At 41.8% G+C, this 22,416-nt stretch overlaps 1 pseudogene; it reads right to left on the bottom strand.

Annotated features, from left to right (window-relative positions):
- Window positions 1-20,546: 20,546 nt before the first annotated feature.
- Window positions 20,547-21,984, bottom strand: LOC148997564 (uncharacterized; annotated as a pseudogene).
- Window positions 21,985-22,416: the final 432 nt, after the last annotated feature.

Here is a 22,416-nt window from a genome sequence, read left to right as displayed (position 1 = left end):
GAAAAGCAGGATACTGGGACAGAAGGGAATGAAGCTATTAATACGGTCCTGGAAGCCATAAAGCAGCTAACTGATAAGGTGGATACACTAGACACCAGCTGTAACATAACTCCATCATGTTGACCAGCATTGCTAAGGCTGTCGAGTTCAACGCAGCAGAAATGAAAGATTGTAAAATGAAGTTACAATCGACTGTTCGTGATGTGTCGGCTGTAAAGAAAGACTGCGTGTCTTGGAGCTAGAACGATACAAACGCCGGAGGAATTCGTGGATTAAAAGAAAAAGGTGAAGACATACGTCAGGCGATCGCTGATTTACTCGTTAAAATCTCTCCATCATGGTCCTCGAGTATCAATCAGATTGTGGACTCAGTTCATCGAATAGGGAGATGTGAAGAAAACGTCATAATTTAGTTCACTCAGAGATTCCATCGAGATGCGTTGTGGAGAACGACCAAGGATCACGCGATCTGCAAAGAACTTCGTATCAGCTTCATCGAAGACCTCTGCAAAGCCGACAGGGAGACCCGCTGCACTGTGGCCTAAAATAAGAGAAGCAAGACATGCTGGAAAGCGTGCATACTTCAGAGGGGGTGCTGGATACATTAACGGACACTTAGCAGCACACAAGGTAACGTTCAGGATCAAGACTGAGGCCTGTTTTGTTCAAGGTTTGGAAAGGCCGAGTGACTTTAAGATCTTTTTGGATGGTTTCAGTAATCCAATCTGAAGGGACACTGCCTATTTGAGCTTTTTTCTCTTTCTCACTTTTCATTAAAGTTTAGTCTGTTGGACATTTATATTTACTGACGGTTGTTAATTTTCTATTTTTTTTTATTTGTTATGGATGGTTTCTTTTTCGTGTATTTCACTTAATGTTAGGGGTTTAAGAGAGAACACTAAGAGAAAATCAATATTTTTGTTTTGTAAGGGTGAAAAAGCACACTTCACTTTATTGCAAGAAACTCACTCAACACCTGAGGATGAAAAGTTTTGGGTAAACCAATGGGGTGACAAAATCATCTTTGATCATCAGCAGGTGTCGCCATCTTGTTCTGTAACTCACCTGGTAAAATAGTGACATCTAGATTTAGTAATAATGGTCACTGGCTAATTTGTGTTATGAGATGATCTCTATTTTATTCTGGTCAATGTTTATGGGTTCAATAATTTAATTCAAAATAGACAGTTGATTTCGGATGTTTCTAATGTCATAGCTACCCTTAAACTCACTCATCCCACTGCGATTATAGTTACGGGTGGTGACTTTAACATGGTTAGTGATGAATGGCTTGATAGATGTCCATCCAGATGTAATCACAGTTGTTACAACCCTGCTTTAATGGATATTTGTCGCACTCACAATCTTTTGGATCCCTGCTGGAGCTTTAAATATCCTAACGTGAAGCAATATTCATGGTTTAAACCAAACAACGTAGCAAAGTCGAGAATAGATTTCTGGTTACTCTCTGTCTCCATTATAAACTCCATCAGTGACTGTGGTATGTCAGCAGCTCCTCTCACAGATCACGCTGTTATTAAGCTGCGTTTTAATCCTCCTGGTGTTAGCCGACAGAATAAAGGGTACTGGAAATTCAATTCTAGTTTATTAAAAAGCCATTCATTTTATAAAGATATCAAAGCCACGATTGCTAATGTGATGTCTGATAATTCAATAGCATCTTATATCTCCAAATGGGAATTCCTTAAAGGGTTAGTTCACCCGAAAATGAAAATTAAGTCATTAATTACTCACCCCCATGCTGTACCAACCCCGTAAGACCTTCGTTCGTCTTCGGAACACAAATGAAGATATTTTTGATTAAATTTGAGAGCTGTATAACTACCACATTGGCTCCTAAAGGACTGCCTCTTGACGGCCCAGAAAGTCAATGAAAAAAATGTTTAAATATCCCAAGTGACTACCGTGGCTCAACTATATGTTTATCAAGCGACGCGAATACTTTTTGTGCGAAAAAACAAACAAAAATAACGAGTTTATTCGACTATTTCTTTTCTTCCTTGTAGGCCAGAACGAGACTTCCTTAGATTTCCACGACGCATGCGCGAGATTTGCGATCTGCTCACACCAGCTTACACTACTTCAGATCGCAATTCTCGCGCATGCGTCGTCTTCATTTGTGTCTTGAAGACGAACGAAGGTCTTACGGGGTTGGTACAGCATGGGGGTGAGTAATTAATGACTTAATTTTCATTTTTGGGTGAACTAACCCTTTAAATTTAAAATGAGAGAATATTCTATTCATTTTGGAAAAAACTACTAATAGAAGTAACAGATTATCTGAAATGAATATTATAAAAGATATAAATATTTATTATAATAAAACTTCACCTACTGATAATGATAAACAGAAATGACAAAATCTTCTAAACAAGCATGATGATATCTATCTTCGTAAAGCGGAAGGGGCCTTTATCAGGTCCAGAGCTGAATGGATTGAAGATGGGGAAAGAAGTACGTCATACTTCTGTCGTTTAGAAAAAAGAAGGCAAGAGAAACTTTCAATGAAAGCTTTATCACTTCAGGATCAGGTAATCACAGACCAAGCTTATGTTTGTGGACGTCGCATATGTAATGAGCAAAATGTTTGTCTTAAATTATTTTATCATTTAGGCTATTAAAACCTTTTATTAAATTATTTGCATTGATTAAAATCCTTTGATAAATAATTGAAAACCTCTGGCAAACATGTAGTTTTAAAATGAAATATATTGTTGGATGTATAAACTAAGGGAAAAATATGAAAAATTGATTGTATCATTCTCTGTGTATTGTATACTGCCTCCCAATTTGTTAAAATAAACAAATACATTATGTAATTTTAAAAAGTCCAATGTCTTGATCGAACTGTGGTGAATTCATGTGAATTACACTCCTGTTAATTATGGTCAGGGGATCTCTGGATAATCCGTAATTAGTTTGTAATTATGAAACGAAAATACCGTTTTTTTTGTTTTTTGTTTCAAATAGAAAAAATAACCGTTTTTGGTGTCAGAATCAAGAAACGAAAAACCAATTAAAAACTGCCCGTTTTTCGGGGATCATTTTATCGCTATTCCTTTTTGAACAAAGAATGAAGTGAGTCTTTGAACTTCTGTCAATACATAGTTCCCACATGACGTCACAACATACGGGCATTTGCCGACCCGGCGCCATTGCTTAGGGCAAAACATAAGAAGAAGCAATACGAGTTGAACGAAGTGAAATGAGTTTCGTGCTATAAAGTGAAAATGGTCATCTCCTGCTGAGTCAATGGATGATAAAATCGTGCCGGAGGTTCAGTTAAATCGGGATTTTACACTATACCCGTCATTAGACTCCATATGGATGTGAGAAGACTAAGCTTTTGTCCGAACAACGATGGAGATTATGGCTGGCGAGCATAAACAGGAAAGAAACTCACTCAAAACACGCAAGAATTTGTTTGACAAAAGCACAATGTTGTGTTTTATTGCGAGTGTAAATAAATATAAGTTAACACATTGCAGTTTGAATAATGTCCTGTATGAACAAAATGACGAGGTATTAAAAACATACAAAACAACATTGTTTCCACTGTTTGATCTCACATTCCAGCATTGCAATCTCAGATTATGTCCCTAAAGATCCCGCGTATAATGTAGTTCCTCATTTATTACATTAATTAAATTGCACGCGAGTTATTTATTTTAATATTCATGCACCGAACCATGACGCCCGCAAGTACATGCATATTACAGAAATCACCGGTGACTGGGGAACATAGGAATTAAGTTGTGCAGGCTATGGCTTTTTAATAGACAGATTAGCATCATGCTACTTCGCTATGATGACTTAAGTTACTTTTCCATTGATTGCACTTGAGCAAACGTCACCAAACCAACCCCACGTCAATATGATCGTACACCTCCAGTGATTTCCAGGCTTGGAATTGCTCACATGTGTAAAAACTCCTCACCAATACCAGATAATTGTACACATGAAAATACTGTATCTGAGGCAAAGTTGCATAATCGGTGCTCAGTGCTTCTTTTGTTGCATAAGGATACACACCTGTCTTGTTTTAATAGTCTCTTTATAATCTATTACACTTTGTCTTTTCATGATTTGCATAACAATATAAACAGACATAAATATTTGTTTGTAAAACGACATTCTCTGATAAAACGTTGTAATGGTAAACACAGCGGTTTTGCCCTCAAAGATGGTGTCTCCGGGGAGGTCACGTGACAATTTTTTTGCCTGTGGGAACTATTCGTTTTTCGTTTATAAACCAAAAACGGAAGTCACGTGGTCCGTTCCTTTTTTGGAAGCGAATGTAACCGGAAACACTTTCAAAATAAAAGTAACTATAGTTAGCGAAGTGATGGTAGACTAAAACTGAACTAATATAACTTTTTTTTTAGTACAACTAAAGTAGCACTGGGTGTGAAAAATACTTTAGTTAATTAAAATAAAAATTAAAACTAATAAAATAATAGCTCTGGTTGTTAGGGAGAATTAAACATTTGTAAGACCATTGGTGAATAGGGCCTACAGCTATGTAGCCTATGCTATGAGCAGGGCTCTGCATTGCAACTCTTTCACTAGCAAATATGGCCTAACATGTTTTACAAGCATAGTGGGTGAGTGAAGACTAAAACCTACTGTAAATGTTAAAAGGTTATATTATACTTTTATACATTTATATAGTTCCTCCTCCAGATTGTGGTTATTGAGCCTCTGCAGTGGACAGATGTAGATTTAGCCAGAGCCAGGATGTCATTGTGCAAATACAGCCTCCTCCTGAGAGCAACACATTCCCCTTGTAGTGTTTTACATCTGCTTTACTGAAGTTAAAGATAATAAATAATGCTCTCCAATATTTTTTACATAAAGTGTGGTGTTGGTTGTGTGTGCAAGTGAAAGAGTTTGCAATGCAGAGCCATGCTTCACTGTACCGTTGTACATTATGATGTACATTTGTAATTACACTTTTTCTCGATTGTTTACACAGATTTCCTGCAAGCGTGCCTCATACTCTCAGAACTCTACACACATCTAAAAACACACACATAATTGGCAAAACCCCTCAATTCTAGTGCAAAATGAAACTACATTCAAAACAATGTCATATATTCTCAAAATGTTATTTTGTTTTCAAATGACACACACAAACCATCATATGAATAGACATTTATAAGAACCAGTTGAACACTGATGTGCTCAATGTAAAACACTATGATCAATGGAAAACGTCTCCGGTTACTTTCGTAACCTCGGTTCCCTGAAAGGCAGGGAACGAGACATTTACGTCGATGACGTAGTATGGGAACTCCTCCCCTTCTTCACTTCTGCTGAAATCTTATGGGCTAACGCCAGCTGACGACAGCTGGCCAATTGACGCAAAATATGCAAATATTGCCTAGCCTGGCAGTATAAATTGCATATTGTTCGTCGATTGCATCAGAATCCGACTGAACGCTCGAATGAATGAGCGACACGGCGTTCGACGTAAATGTCTCGTTCCCTGCCTTTCAGGGAACCGAGGTTACGAAAGTAACCGGAGACGTTCCCTTTCAAGGCGGTCACTTCGACATTTACGTCGATGACGTAGTATGGGAACTGTGTCAAATCCCGCCGTGGAGCAGAGGACCCGCCCACTCGAAAATGACAGAACCCACATCCAATAGCTGATCACTAGAAAAACTAGACTCCTGATAGGTCGAAGCGAACCAATAGCGCGCTTTCAGAACCTTGTCAAAATTTGCATATCCCGAGCAAATGAAATAGGGGGAAGCCTTGCACTGAATACTCAGGGCAGAACAACACAATTAAGGATGTAATACAAGCAGCAGCGACAGTTGCAAGCACAATAGGGAACCGGGCTGATAACACAGGCTTAACTCACCGAAAGCACTTGAGGCGCAATAGAAGAGACATCCAATTTATAAAATCTGGCGAATGTATTCTGAGAAGACCAGCCAGCAGCAAGACACAAGTCCCTTATAGACATACCTCTAGACCAGGCCCACGAGGAGGCAATCGCCCTCGTTGAATGAGCCTTAATGCTTAGGGGACAGTCCACTCCCTGGCAATCATAAGCCAAAGCAATCGCTTCCACAATCCAGTGAGCAAGTCTCTGTTTCGAAACTCCACGTCCCTTATTACAACCGCCAAAGCATACAAACAGCTGGTCCGATTGACGAAAAGCGGCCGAGCGAGTCATATACATCCGTAAAGCCCTGACCGGGCAAACAGCACTCTGAGCATCAGTGTCACACGAGACTGATGACTCAGAAGATAACGCCGGTAAGAAGACAACCTGCGCTCGGAACGGAGTGCTGAGAGACTTCGGAACATAACCCTGTCTCGGTCGAAGAGTGACATTACAATCACCCGGTCCAAAACGAATGCAGTCCTCGTGAACCGAGAACGCATGCATATCCCCCACGCGTTTCGCTGAAGCGAGAGCGAGAAGTAAAGCAGTTTTCAGGGAAAGCTCCTTGGTGGCTATTGAAGCCAGAGGCTCAAACGGTGGATTCGACAAGCCCTCAACACTAGTGCTAAATCCCATGGCGGCACAGAAGGCGGCTGTGACGGGCGTAATCTCCTAGCTCCCCTGAGAAAACTGATCACCAGCGCGTGCTTGCCGATCGACTGCCCTTCGACCGGGGGGTGAAACGCAGCAATAGCAGCCACATACACCTTTAGAGTGGATGGTAAACTCCCGTTATCCATCCTGTGCTGGAGGAAGCTTAGAATATCCGACACGGAACAGTTGCACGGGTCAATACTGATACTCTGACACCATTTAGAGAAAACTTCCCATTTCAACTTATACAAGCGCCTAGTGGATGGGGCTCGCGCTTCAGATATAGTGCTCAACGCGCGAGAGTGCAGAGCGTCTCGCTCATTTAAAGACCCCGCAGCGGCCACACATGAAGGCTCCACAGCCCGGGGTTGGGATGCCATATCGTGCCGTTCGCCTGCGATAACAGGTCCCTCCTGAGAGGAATTTCCCATGGGGAGTCCACTAGCAGCTCTATCATGCCCGCGAACCAGGGCTGATTCGGCCAGTACGGGGCTACGAGAAGCACAGATGCTTTTTCCTCCCTGATTTTGCACAACACTAGAGGCAGAATCTTCACCGGAGGAAAGGCGTAAAGCCTGGCTCTCGGCCAGCGCGAAGTCAAGGCGTCGGAAGTCTGACCCAGGGGGGAACGAGACAGCGAAAAGAACGTCCGACAGTGTGTGTTCTCGTGCGACGCAAATAGATCGACCTCCGCCCTCCCGAATCGATCCCAGATCATCTGCACCGATCCCGGGTGAAGCCTCCACTCTCCCTGAGGAATTCCATTCCTCGAGAGCATATCCGCTCCGCGATTCAAAACACCGGGAATATGCGCCGCTCTCACTGATAAGAAGTGCCGGTCTGCCCACAGCAGGAGACTCGCTGCCTGCTCGAATAGGGGCCTGGAGCGTACGCCCCCCTGGCGATTTATGTACGAGACCACCGACGTGTTGTCGGTCCGAATCAGTACATGCTGACGCTCTAGCTGAGACCGGAAGGCTTTGAGGGCTAAGGAAACCGCCTTCAACTCCAAGCGGTTTATGTGCCACCTCCGTTGTGACTCCGTCCACGAGCCGGAGGCAGTCGCGCCCATGCACACCGCTCCCCAGCCTGAAGTTGATGCATCCGTCAAGACCGCGATGCGATTCGCTACGGTACCCATAGGGACCCCTGAACTGAATAACACTGGGTCTCTCCACGGCGCCAAAGTGCGAAAGCAGCTGTGAGTGACCGTGATGCGCTTGAGGCCGGTCGCCCACGCCCCCTGAGGGACCCGGAGCTTCAACCAAATTTGAAGCGGACGCATATGAAGCAGACCCAGATGGCATACCGGGGAGGCTGCCGCTAACAGACCTAATAGTCTCTGAAACTCCTTTAGTGGTACAGACCTGCCCGGTCTGAAGCGATGCAGAGACAATGCCAGAGACTGTATGCGCTCTTGAGAGAGATGTGCTCGCATCGTTACAGAGTTCAAACACACTCCCAGAAACGCTGTGGTCTGACTCGGCGTGAACACGCTTTTCTGTTCGTTTACACGCAGTCCCAGCGAGTCCAGGTGACGGAGTAATAATTCCACATGACCGATTAGCACCTCTCGCGAATGGGCTAAAATCAGCCAATCGTCCAGATAATTCAGGATGCGCATTCCGCTCGACCTGAGGGGAGACAGCGCCGCGTCCACGCACTTCGAAAAGGTGCGGGGGGCAAGAGCCAATCCGAACGGGAGAACTGAATACTGGTAAGCTGTGCCCTCGAACGCAAATCTCAGAAAACGCCTGTGGCGCGCTGCTATCTGGATATGAAAGTACGCGTCCTTTAAGTCCACTGAAGCGAACCAATCCCCGGGACGAACCTGTGCCAGAATTTGCTTCAGAGTTGTCATTCTGAACGCGCGCTTGTGAAGCGCTCTGTTTATGGGTCTCAGGTCCAAGATCGGACGGAGCCCCCCCCTTTCTTCGGTACCACAAAATAGCGGCTGTAGAAACCGCTCTCCCTCTCGCTCGGGGAAACCGGTTCTATAGCTCCTTTCTCGAGCAGGCTGAGCACTTCTTGTCTCAGAACAGGGGCGTTTTGGGGCAGTGTTAATGACTGGATCACGCCGTTGAAGCGGGGTGGTCTGCGTCTGAACTGAAGCGAGTACCCGTGACGAATTATGCTTAACACCCATGGGGAAATCCCGGGAATTGATTCCCATGCGTCCAGAAAATGACTCAGAGTGTGAGCTCGAACTGTGGTCATAGCTGCTACCAGTGTAGTGTTTAGACTGAAGCCGCGTTCCCGCGAGGCAGAACCCCTTGGGAGGGCGGCTCGCGGTGGGCTGAGTGTGGTGCTGGCAATCTCTTGCCCATGAGATGCCATTATAGTCATAGATTGTGGCCCTACACTGTCCCGGGAGAGGGCGGGTGACACAATATGAGGTGCAAGAGGAAGAAAAAGCTCTTTTTGTGAAGGGGTACATGCTTTTATTGAACAAACAGCATTTACACACATACGATCGTCTCTCAACAGAACATGAGGGATACGATGAACACGGCGCTTGGAGGCCGGCCCCCCTTCGCGCTCTCTCTTCCTCTTGCCCAATCCGTCAGGAAGACGGCTTTGGCGCGGAGGGGGGCGCGCTGTCCTTCCCTCGGCGCGGGCTCCTTCTCTGGCGATGGCCCTTCCTCCCAGGACCTGGCCACTGTCTTCCCCGGGAAGCACGAGCATCCGGCCCGGTGCGATGCACTGTGGGCTGACTCCCTGAACTCTGAGGGCGGCGAGTAGCTGAAGACGAGCGCGAACGCTGCTAAGACGGGGGTGCTCGACGCGGGATCACGTGACTCATGGCTTTGGCGCGTTTCTGGGTCTCCGAGAAACGCTCCGTGACAGCCTCCACCGCGTTCCCAAAGAGACAAGCCTGGGTGATGGGAGCATTAAGCAGGGTTTTCCGGTCAGAATCTTTAACATCGGACAGAGTCAGCCACAGGTGTCTGTGGAGGACGACCAGAAAACCCATAGAGCGGCCGACAGCTTGCGCTGAGCGTTTAGTGGCCAACAGCGCAAGGTCCGTCGCCGAGCGAAGGTCCCGGACGGCGTCAGCGTCGACAGAGGCGACGCCATCCAGAGACTTTAGCAGTTTCGCCTGGAATACCTGGAGGATAGCCATGGCGTGAAGAGGTTAAACTGCCTCTCCCGCTGCCGCGTACGCCTTATCCGCCTGGTGGGCCGTGAATCTGCAGGGCTTGGACGGCAGGCTGCGGTCCGCGCCCAGTGCAGACGTAGATTGGCATAGGTGAGAGGCGACGGTCTCCTCGACGATGGGCATGCGCACATAACCGTGGGCTACGGCATCGTCGACGTGCGCGAACAAGGACTGGGTGGCAGAAAGACTGCGTGCTGACTGGGGCGCAGCCCACGACTTGACCACGTGCTCGTGAAGGTCCGGGAAAAACGGGGTTCCCCTCCTCGAAGCGGCCTGACGGCGGCTCGACTGAAGGAACCAGGTGTCCATTTTGCTTTTAGCTTGTTCGTCCGGCGCGTTCCAGGAAAGGTCCAAATCGGCGACGGCCTTAGTAAGGACTCTGAAAAGCTCCTCTTGGAGGTCTGCAGGACTCTCCTGCTCAGTAGGCGCGGCCTGCTCGGATCCCCAGTCTTTCTCCGACGCTGATAGGGACATAGCGTCCTCCTCCTCGCTAGCTCCAAAGGAGATGAAATCCGCGACGTCGCGGGGGGGGCGGAAGCTATCGTCCGCGAAGCTGACGGCTTCGAACTCCCTTACCCTGGGAGGGGAAGGGCCCACCAGCGGCTCGCAGGCGGCAGCGGGCCCAATCCCTACGGCTGCTCGAGCCATATCCCTCCTTGCCTTGAGGGCACGCACGGGCATGTCCGCGCAGTGGGCGCACGAGAGGTCGTCAGACAGAGCCGACTCGGCGTGGGCGAGGCCCATGCAGGTGATGCAGAAAAGGTGGGTGTCCGGCGCAATAATAGGCCCCGAACACAAATTGCAAGTAGATGCCATCGGATGCAAAAGACAGTGTGGTATCTTAAGTGCACCTTCGACGACGGCGAAAGGTAATGTAATTCCAAATCGTAAGCACACGTCGATTTGAGCGTGAAGTAAAGGATTCTGATGCAATCGACGAACAATATGCAATTTATACTGCCAGGCTAGGCAATATTTGCATATTTTGCGTCAATTGGCCAGCTGTCGTCAGCTGGCGTTAGCCCATAAGATTTCAGCAGAAGTGAAGAAGGGGAGGAGTTCCCATACTACGTCATCGACGTAAATGTCGAAGTGACCGCCTTGAAAGGGAACACTTATTCTCCATTCATCATAATGACTTGGGCCTTTTTTTTTGTTCAGTGTTACACTTACTACAGACATGACATACATAAGTGTGTTGTAAAATATTTGAGAATATTGTTTTTTATACCCAGAACACACAAATACACGGTAACAAATATATTTTATTTTCCCCACAAAATCAATGGGAGATAGATCCCACATTTTGTACACCCCAACCAACACAAAGTTGCACATACAGTGGTCTACATACAAAACAACAAAATTTTTTATGCTGTTACAGTTAAAAAAGAAATAAAAAAAAATCTATGCTGCATCCTCTCTTTGGTTTTGGTATTTTATGCCAAAGCTCTGATCGCTAATTGTAAAACTGTGTGACGTGTGTTTGTCCATGTGACGAGTCAGTGTGAATATCTGAATGGCAGTGTGTTCCTCGTGAAAACAAGAGATTTTCTGCATGAAAATTATGCCAAATGCAGAGAATTGTGTGCAGTGTTTTGAAAAAAGTGTGTTTTAGAGCTGCAATTTGAGTGTAAAGCAGGAATTGTGCTTGTAGTTCAGCAGAATTGGTTCAGGGGGTTGGTGAATGAGTTATATGTTGTGGTCATTGTGTCTCAAGTACCAGAAAATGTGTGTAAACAATCGAGAAAAACTGTATATTTGATCTTTCCCACAAAAACAAAGGGAGCTAGATCGCACATTTTGTACATCCCAGCAACACAAATTTGCACATAGAGTGGTCTACACACAGTGGTCAACACAACAGAGAAATGTACTGTATACAGTTACAGTAAAAAAACTAATAAATAAATAAATATGCTGCATCCTCTCTTCTGTTTCAGTCTTGTATGCTAAAGCTCTGATTGCTAATTGTAAAACGGTGTGACATGTGTTTACCCATATGACGAGTCAGTGTGAATATTTGAATGGCAGTGTTTTCCTCGTGAAAACAAGAGATTTTCTGCATGAAAATTGTGCCAAATGCAGAGAATTGTGTGTAGTGTTTTGAAAAAAGTGTGTTTTAGAGCTGCAATTTGAGTGTAAAGCAGGAATTGTGCTTGTAGTTTAGCAGAATTGGTTCAGGGGGTTGGTGAATGAGTTACATGTTGTGGTCATTGTGTCTCAAGTACCAGAATTTGTGTGTAAACAATTGAGAAAAAATGTAAAGTCATAAGCTGACATCATCCAATTCCACAAAAGTAGTGCCAGAAAATCCACAAAGATGTGGCTTAACATAAACCATACATATCTGAAAGTGACATCAAGGCCCGTTTATGGTGCCAGAGGAAGGAGTGGTGTTCTGCTTTGTCCTGTCCAGCATTTATTTGAAGAGAGAGTGACGGTAGGTGAAGGGGCCAGTCCTGCTACTATCATCAGTCCTTAACCCTGCACACAGTGCACAGACTCACATCCTCCAGGACAGGTATTGGGGAAACTCTGGGAGGCCCTGACACGAGTACCAGGGAGAAAAACTAAATGCTAAAAAACTAAAAATAAAAAACTAAACACTTTTATTTTACTTTACACAAGTACCAAAACAAGTACAGAGCACTGCCTTTACCCGGTGGTTCACCAAACAGAATTAAACCCCCAAAAAGCGCTAAAAGATCTGAAAGTCCCAGCTCATTTTTGACCAAGTGGGTTTCACACACAAGTAACTAATGAGAACTACAAGCTGGATTAACCCTTGTGCATCCTTATGGACATTTTTGTCCTTTTCAGTTTTTTTTTATCACTTTACCTGTGTTAATGCTAATTTGGCACAGGTGTGTATTTTTATGAAATTTTACTATTTCACCACCATTTTCTAAAAAAAAAATAAAAAATTTGCATTAGGTACACAAAATACTCCCTATCAGTGCCTTTTGGACAACAATGTCCCCATTGAAACCCCCATTTTTAATCGCAGGGCCATTTAACTATAAAATGATGCAATCTTTGTTAAGACATTTTCTTTGTTTTATTCTGTTGGCAAGGCTCCGAAATTTTTATTTTTACTATTTTTTTTTTTTTTTTTTTTTACCAGATGGTGCCAGTTGCTTTATTCCTGTTTTCTGCTTATTAACAATAATTGTGTGGGTGGATGACAGAGTGTGGTTTGTATGTGTGTAATACATTTTTTTTTGTGTAGATGTGTTTGTGTACTTGTAATATTTGAGAGAGAAAAACTCATTTGCAAATCTAAAATCCAATCACTGTGTGCACCAGTGGAGTTTTGCTGGCACCCAATGGGGAAAATCTGTTACTGCACCCAAACAAACTCTTACCGAAAGCTCATTTTTTTGAGATAGGCCTGTCCAACTCAAATTTGGAACACAACCTATTCAGATGCATGGCTTTGATTTTCTTGCAGTTTTAGAGTTCAACCTGATTTATAAAATATATATAATATATATATATATATATATATATATATATATATATATATATATATATATATATATATACACAGTGCCCTCCACAATTATTGGCACCCCTGTTTAAGATGTGGTCGAGGACTTTTAAAAATTCTCCCTTTTTTTTAAACAACATAGAATCCAAATGCAAAAAAAGAGAAAAATCCAACCTTTTATTTAAGTACATTACTTTGGTGGTAAAAAAAAATTTTAAAATTTAAAAAAATAAAAACCCCTGATGTTAATACTTTGTACAACCCCCTTTTGCCAACAAGACAGCACTTAATCTCCTCCTATAACATTTCACAAGATTGAAGAACACAGAGAGAGGGATCTTTGACCATTCTTCTTTGCAAAATCTTTCTAGATCATCCAGTATCCTGGGCCCTCTCTTGTGCACTCTCCTCTTTAGCTCACCCCACAGGTTTTCGATTGGATTGAGGTCTGGGGACTGAGATGGCCATGGGAGGACCTTGAGTTTGTGACTGAACCATTTTTGTGTAGATTTTGCCACACGTTTTGGATCATTATCCTGCTGAAAGACCCAATGACGACCCATCTTCAGCTTTCTGGCAGAGGCCATCAGGTTTTTATTTAAAATGTCCTGGTAGTTCAAAGCGTTCATAATGCCATGCACCCTAACAAGGTTCCCAGGGCCTTTGGAAGAGAAACAGGCCCACAGCATCATAGATCCTCCACCATACTTCACGGTGGGCATGAGGTACTTTTCGGCATACACATCTTTTGTTTTACACCAGATCCACTTAGAGTGTTTGTTGCCAAAAAGCTCAATCTTAGTCTCATCCGACCAAAGCACACGATCCCAGATGAAGTCCCAGTGCCGCTTGGCAAACTCCAGACGTTTACGTTTGTCAGTGTTAGTGAGAAAAGGCTTTTTCCTAGCATGCCTCCCAAACATCTTGTTGGCATGTAGAGAGCGTCTGATGGTTGTTTTGGAGATTTTGTGACCCCAAGATGCCACTATTTGATGCAATTCTGTGACAGTGAGCTTAGGACTTTTTTTTACTTTTCTTAGCATCCTCCTCACAGTGCGTTGTGGCAAGATAAACTTGGGACCTCTTTCAGCCTTGTTTGTCACTGTTCCTGTTGTTTTAAACTTCTTAATGATTCCTCTAACTTTAGATATGGGCAATATAAGGTGAGTGGCTATTTTCTTGTAGCCATTGCCTGACTTATAAAGGTCATCACACATCTGCCTTACTTGAATGGTGTGTTCTCTTGTCTTTGCCATGTTGACAAATGGGTAAGAGAATTAGGCCTCTGTGTCATGTCATATTTATACCCCAGGGAAATAGGAAGTCATGAATTACTAATTAAAAGTTCCTAGATATCCTGACCAACATTAGCAACTACAGAAAATATATTTTTAAAAAAAAATCAATTACATTTTTCAGCGGAATTGTTAGGGGTGCCAATAATTGTGGGACACAGGATTTGAAGTTTTTATTTTTCTAAATTTTTACATTTTTTTTTTACCACCAAAGTAATGTACTTAAATAAAAGGTTGGATTTTTCTCTTTTTTTTGCATTTGGGTTCTATGTTGTTTAAAAAAAAGGGAGAATTTTTAAAAGTCCTCAACCACATCTTAAACAGGGGTGCCAATAATTGTGGAGGGCACTGTATAATTACCTGATCGACACTCCAAGTGTTTATACCCAGGAGAAGTTGAAAGCGTACAAATCTCTTGATGCCTATAATTTTGTTCTGTGTGGTCATGTCCAAGACATACAACTTCATGATTACAAAGTTCAAAACTTCGTTGTGCTTAAGACGGAGGTTCTGCCTAGTCAAAGACAGGGTAAGAAGACGGAGTTGTACAAGGCCTGGGTTATCGTCAACAAGACCAACAACTGTATTCTGACTGCAAACTGCACCTGTATGGCTGGGTATGTAACATAAGACATTTATGAAATTATATTACTTTTTTGTTTTTATTTATCCAACCCAGTATTTGTCAGTAAGATAATCTAACTCCATTTCACTGCTTATTGCTAAAATCATACAGCTGCTATTGACATGTATAGCCTAATGCACCACTTACAACAATGTGTTTCATTCATTGGAGAGCTAGGAATAAACCATTTTGTGCAGGTTAGGGTCATGCTGCAGCCATGCAGCTGCCCTTATGTTTAAAGGCACACTATGCACTCTCTGGTTTTTTTGTAAAACAGTGACCTCTAGAGCCGCTGTGGTGTACTTGCACTGTCGTAAATAACCGTTATTCCCCTGTTACTGCATATACTGTCAAGTGCTAGACTGCTTTTTAATAATAAAGTTGCCTATCGCGTTTGCTGGCTTATAGCGTTTTTACATGATTTCTGCAAAATCAGAAGTAAATAGCCTATAGTGTATAGGCTACTGTATAATTTCATTCATGTTTTTTGATTGTAATGTTAAAATTACAAAATGTCAGATGACATCAATCAAGTTAAATGTACGTCGCATTATTTCATAACATTGGACGTTATGATTTAGACATGATTACAATTTATCATAATAGCAAATTGTGTTCAATTATTTACAACCTCTAGGCTTATATATGTCCTAATAATTATGTGAGATATTGACTATGTCCTCATGGTAATCGCAAGAATCAACATCAACAGCGTCAAGATTTGATTGATTCATAATCAACACAATTTGAAGTTACAGTCGGGAAGTGTACTGTTAGTCAGATAAACTTGATATAACAGTAACTTACACACGTCATAAGAAATCCGAACCAGACAAAGGACTAAAGATACGTGATAAATACACATCACAACACCTGAGTTCAGCTGGCAAACTAGCTCTTGTGGCAAGCTCGGCAATAAAACATAACGAAAAAAACAACAAGACTAAGAGAAACGACTGTTTTTAGGAAGTCTGCTTAAAGCTCTGGTAATCGAAAGCTATAGACATGTGAGAATTATTGAACTGGTCTTATTATCAACAACGGATGAATGAACAGCACCGTAAAAAATTACATACCACAAGCCAGTGCAGCAACATACAATATAGAAACAAGTATACAAATACAAACAAGTTTATAAATAAGAGATTTACTTACAAGTCCATCAACAAGATCGCCAGGTCAGCATCGCAGTTACAATCCAGTGCAGCTTTTAAGCTCGCGCCAACGAGTGAAAGCCCGACCGAGTGGACTCTTGTCCGGTTTCTAGCACGGTCCGATTCTCTTTCCCTGTTTCGAAAGTAGCTTCATACAGTATGATGTTGTTGATGCGTGTGACGTCGTTGCCGTAAACCATTTCGTGATTCTCACGCGCTGTGTCAGGGGCGCCACTCTCAAACTTGCATGGCTGGTTTTTCCGGCGGCGTCCCCCCCAAGCTTTCCTACCAGGATGATTCGCCCTACTATGACTTTGTTAACCACCAAAACGACTTTGAAGCTGTTATATTAAGGTACAGATCTTGCATAGAGTGCCTTTAAGGCCTAGTCAATTAGGGGCCGGGATATGTTGAAGCCATTTCAATGGAACTAATAATAATATTGAATATAATTTAAAATATTTTGAGTTTATTTAGTAAAATCTGAGAATACCTGTGTTGCAAATGGAACGTAGAAATTTGAATGTAAGCAGTTGCCCAGTGATCTAGTATAATGTAATTTGATTGGTTGTTAGATTTAGTATGAAAGAATAGTATACTGCGAAGCAGTCAGAAGCCACTAGACTTTGGAGCAACACAGTCTTTTGACCTACACGGAACAGTTAATTTGTAAGAAAAGTAAAGATTCCAAGTTTTTGTTTTATTTTATGTTTTTGAAATTCATAATTAAACAGTCAAACGAAGAACTTTGGATTCAAGACTTTTATTCGCGGACGTTTTGTGTTGAGTACAAAAGAACTTTGAAGTCCTAAGCTAGTGAGTCAGGTTTCTGCACTCACATAGCCAATGGGGACATCTTTGAGCCAGAGAATGAGGAAGACCATGATGACGGTCCCCCGGATCCCCACAACCTTGCAGCAAAAGTGGGAGAACATGTGCGGAACAATCTGGCTGCTGCGGTGTCTGCTCCAAACATCCCTGTGACTACCTTTAAAACATTAAAAAAGCTTAAAATGTTTTACAATTCATGTTGTCAGCATTCCTTTTCTTTCCAAATGTCATTTTTTAGGTTTACAATTACATGCATTTTGTTTTTATAACTTTTATTGTGTAATGGCCTAAACCACTGAACTGGTTAGCAGAAGATTGCTGGTCGATCTCCACAGCCGATGCCACGAGTGTGTCCTTGAGCAAGGTCCTTTTACTCCAGGTTGATCTAGGCTCATTGTCCCTGTAATAAATGCACAGAGTCACTTGGATAAAAAAAACATCTACCAAATTTAAAATGCTTTATGATTTTTACTACTATAATACAAAATGCATATATATATATATATATATATATATATATATATTTACTACCATTTCTACCTGGTGGGTTGAAGGGTTAATTCACCTAAAACATTTGAATTTAGCCATTATTTACTTTCTTTATATTCTTTCCATTATTTACAATTTTACTTGCTTTCATGCTATCAGATCCCTCAATTACTATGTCTTTAAACCACAAAATGTGAAAAAAAAAATATATATATATATATAGATATATATATTGATCAATGGAGCCCAACTTTCAGATATATTTATGTCTTTGGGTGCACTAACACTTCAGTCACTATTTCACTGGGTTTAGGTAATGCAAAACTTAAGATAATTTGTGTGAAGAGTCCAACTTAAGGCGGACATACACTGTGCGATGTCTGTGCGATTTCAGCAAGGTACCTACTCACACTGAACGAGTAAATCGCATGCGATGCAAAGCCAAAGTTCAGGATTTATGTGCTCACACTGTACGGTCCGATCGTCGAGCTGCGACTTCACTGCTCACACTATACTTGTAATATCTGCGATTACCCCCTGGATTGCGCCTATTTGCGTGTATGTATCCAGAGATATTGTCAAAACAAGCATCTGCTATCAGTATCAAGATGATTTAGTATTTTCAATTTATGCATTTAATTATTATTATTATTATATTATCATTATTAGGGGAGCCCTATAGGCTAATTTTACTATTAAATTGATCGGCTATTATAATTAATTTGCCACGCAATATTTTCACAGCACATAACCAACGTGCTGTGAGGATAATAAAATATTAATCTTACTCCTCATTAAAAATTGTCTAAAACATTTAGGTCGATTACAATGAATTATATATAAAATAACTATTAACAGTCTATAATATGTCCGAACATTGCCATTATTAATCATCAATGAAAATTAAAAACAGGTTTATTTCAAAAACATTGTTTGACAAAATAATAAAAGAGGTGTTACATATCAGGTGGCTTGAAGACGGTGGGTAGCCTAATATTATCCATTTTGCAACACGAACTGGAGGTAAGCAACAGTAATTTGTAGCTCGTTTTTATTTTAATTTTATTTTTGCTGCAGATGAAATGGTTAAACTTCTGTTTTCGTGCAGGTGCAGTGAGGGAAAAAACACTGAGTTTAGGGCAATCGGTTCGTAGCTTTGCTTCAACTGTGCGATATAGTCACGAGGAGCGACCAAAATTTCTGACATGCCAGAAATTCATCCGACCATCCGATTGTCGATCGTGAGAGGTTAATCTCTCCCTGTACACTGCACGAACACTGCACGACAAACGACGCACGACAAAGCTGAAAATCGGTCCGACACGAAAATGAGTCGCACGAGTCAGAATTCGGCTCAAAATCGGACGAAAATCGCACAGTGTATGCCCGCCTTAAGGTCATGGAGGGCCATTGTCCTGGACAGTTTTTCCTACCCTAATTATACACACCTGAATCTATTTAATCCAATTAATATCTGACTACTAGATAATTACAGACAGGTGTGTTGGACTTGAACCCTGCATGACCTGCCTTGAATATCCCTGCGTGAGCTCTGTATGCATTTATAGACGCTTTCAGCAGTGACAACATAAACAAACAGTACTGCGCATGTGCATTATTCTGGCCCAAACTTAACTTCTGGCAGACTTGCGGAGACAATCCATAACAAGTAAATAACCTAGTAGCTGGTATTTCTTGCCAGTCAAAGAAAATAAATTTTACCTGGCCGAACTGAAATGTGACACTACCAGACCCGTTGAACAAAAATTAGAGACAAAATGTTTTTCTACAGACGTGTCTGATTTACCGCAGTGTTAAAAAACTGTACCGACCGCAACGGCGGGGTTTGATAAGGTTTACATAGCTCTCCTTATTAGCTATAGGCTTCTTACATGCTTGCTAACCTTTTTTTAAGGCGGGTCTCCACATTTACAGCATGTTGGATGGATCTGTGCAGCGCTGTTTATGATACTAACCATTCAATACACAGACTGGTCCGCTGTCAATGTGTTTGCGAGAGAGAGAGAGAGAGAGAGAGAGAGCGTGCGAATATGTGCTGCACGCAACAACTCTGCAGTCAATTACAACTTTTCCCATCTTAAATTGTTAAAAACACGGAAATCAATATGTGGCGGTCAGCGCTGATAATGTGGTGGGCTGCCACTAATAAATGTATGGGAAACACAAACACTGTACCGCTTATCACTCAGATAAACATAGATAGGCTATTTTAATACCGCCGTCTCCCTCATAGGAAACCTTGACATTTTTATTTTTAAAAATTGTGCTTGCTCCCTAGGTCAGATTGCACCCCACAGCTCAACAACCTGCTCATCACCTTAACTTTCAAGGCATTTGTAGTCAATGCCATATTATCCAGTAAACACTAATGAACGAACAGAACAGAAGTTAACTTTGGGACAGCTCATCACCATGGCAACGCGTCTGATGAAAGCGTCTATAAGTCCCATAATACACTACAATAAAACGATTGTTTTTGTTTTATAATGTGTGGTTGATGCCTAGAAATGGTTTGTTTTTATAAACAAAGTATTGTGCAAAAGTCTCAGGCCACCATTTGACATTGTTGTAGCAATGGTATCATTTTTATTCTTACTGACACTTTATTCTCACTGATGTTTGCCTAAAGAAGCCAGATTTGTTTTAAGTTCATATCTCCTTTTTTTCTGTTTTTATCTTAATAATGATAGAAAAATATGGATGGTCATATAGCTGTTGGTGGCCTACTATTTTTGCACAGAACTGTGTGTGTGTGTGTGTGTGTGTGTATATATATATATATATATATATATATATACACACACACAAATCTAAATTTAGTATGTATATTCAATTTAAATGCGTTTTAGAATGTTTATTCTTACATAAAACCAGATGTGTAAATGATCAGAAAACACTTTTACTTTATTTTTTAGCAAGAAGCTCAAGTACAGAAAGAAATCTCTCATCTCTTTCCTTTGTCTTCCGCTCTCTCTTTTCTTCTTTTTCACTTGCCTCCCGGCGCCATCGCTCTTCACTTTCCCTTGCTTCTCTTGCTTGCCTCTCCTCCCTCGCTTGTCTCTCTCGTTCTCTTCTGTCCTCCTTCTCCGCCATTTCTCTCCACAGCCTCTCCTCCCTCTCAGCAGCTTTCCGCTCTCATTTCTCTTCTCTTTCCTCCATCTCCCGGATCAGGTCCTCTATATCCAAAGGCCTTTTCCGGGCTCTCGCCTCTGGCCTCACTGAGGATGAAGAGGCCACAGCAGCATCTGGCCCACATGAGGCAACGAGGGCAGGAGGAGTGAGTGAGGGTCTGCCCCCAATTGCCTCATCCATGGCGGAATACCATTTCCAGGATGCTGCTGTGGGCTCTCCATCCTCAGTGCTCATCCCTGTCTGTGGACATTTCAGGTCCTGCAAAAAGACACAAGCATGATACAAAAGCAATCGTTTTAATATCACAATGTAATTTGATTTTATCAAAATTATCTTACTTTATATTTTTGTTTTAGGTTTTCCCATTTTTTTATTTTTTTTTATTTTTTTTTTACAAATGCTGCCGTTACCCTGCCTTGCAGGTCCTGCTCCACCACAAAAGCTCTGCAGTAAATTCACAGAAATTAAAAATCAAAAAGTGTTTAGAAATTACAAGAATTAAATAAACTACATTAACATTAAAATAATATTTATTCATTGCCGTTGTATACTCACTCAAAGCCTTTGATGGCAGCATTTCGCTTTCCAGTGAAGAGGACTTCATGAGCCACTCTCCACTGGATGAGCTGATGAGTATGCTCATCTGTCCCTGTAACATCCAGACAAGATTCACTGTTGTTTCTGCTCAATACTACCTTACATGTTGATGGATTTTCAGAAGTGTTAAGTATTGATACTTAACTTTATTAACACATATTATTAAGCTTTTTAACCAACAATAAAATATAGTATTTATATTTAGTTACTTTATGTACATTTATTTACATTACTTACATTCATGAATTGCAAACTACAAAATAGCGCACATACACATACTCAGATATAACGTTACTTCTATTTTATGTCCTCATCTTATCGAAGATTTTCCAGGCATATTTTAAATAGACATAATTTAGTAATCGTATTTAACAGATAGATATATGGTTTAAAATGAGTGTAACGTTAAATCTATGTTGGAGACGATCGTGTGCTCACTAAATCTCCCCAGTTAGATATCCATAATAAAACTAGTATATGCCTACTATTTCGCGTTACACCTTCAAAAATTAAACAGTTCAGTATTTGAGCAAATGTGAATTAAAACAAGGAACCTTGTTTTTGGTTTGTAATACTCACATTTGAAAACACCCGCGTCACGGTTCTCCGTCATGTTTGATAATGACGTTTCATAGACGTACTTCTTCTTCGTTCTTTTATTACGTATTTTCTCCCATGGCCTGCTGGGATAGAAAAGTGTTCATCTTCGTACTCTTCAAAATCTGGGCAGAAGCAGTAAGCCATCCAGGAACTTCTCGTCTACTCTTTTATGAGTACTGAGGTTTCGGACTTAATACTCCTTTCAAATACTGTTTTCCCCAACTCCGTGAAGTTGGCACCCCATAAAACGAAATAATCTCCAAAACTATGCCAATGGTTTGTGCTGTATTTGTGCTGATTTGTGCCGTAAAAACGAACATTTGTGCTGGTTTGGAGTTTGAGATATTGAAGATTATTTTTTTGGTTGTGTTACGTCACTCTCCACCCCATATCGTTCAAATCGCTCCAAACCGGTGTCATTCGTTTGTGCTCTGTTTGTGCTGGT

The sequence above is a fragment of the Pimephales promelas genome, chromosome 2, assembly GCF_988280905.1.
Source record: "Pimephales promelas chromosome 2, fPimPro1.hap1.1, whole genome shotgun sequence".
NCBI classification, from domain to species: domain Eukaryota; kingdom Metazoa; phylum Chordata; class Actinopteri; order Cypriniformes; family Leuciscidae; genus Pimephales; species Pimephales promelas.
This window is presented reverse-complemented; position numbering and strand designations above follow the sequence as displayed.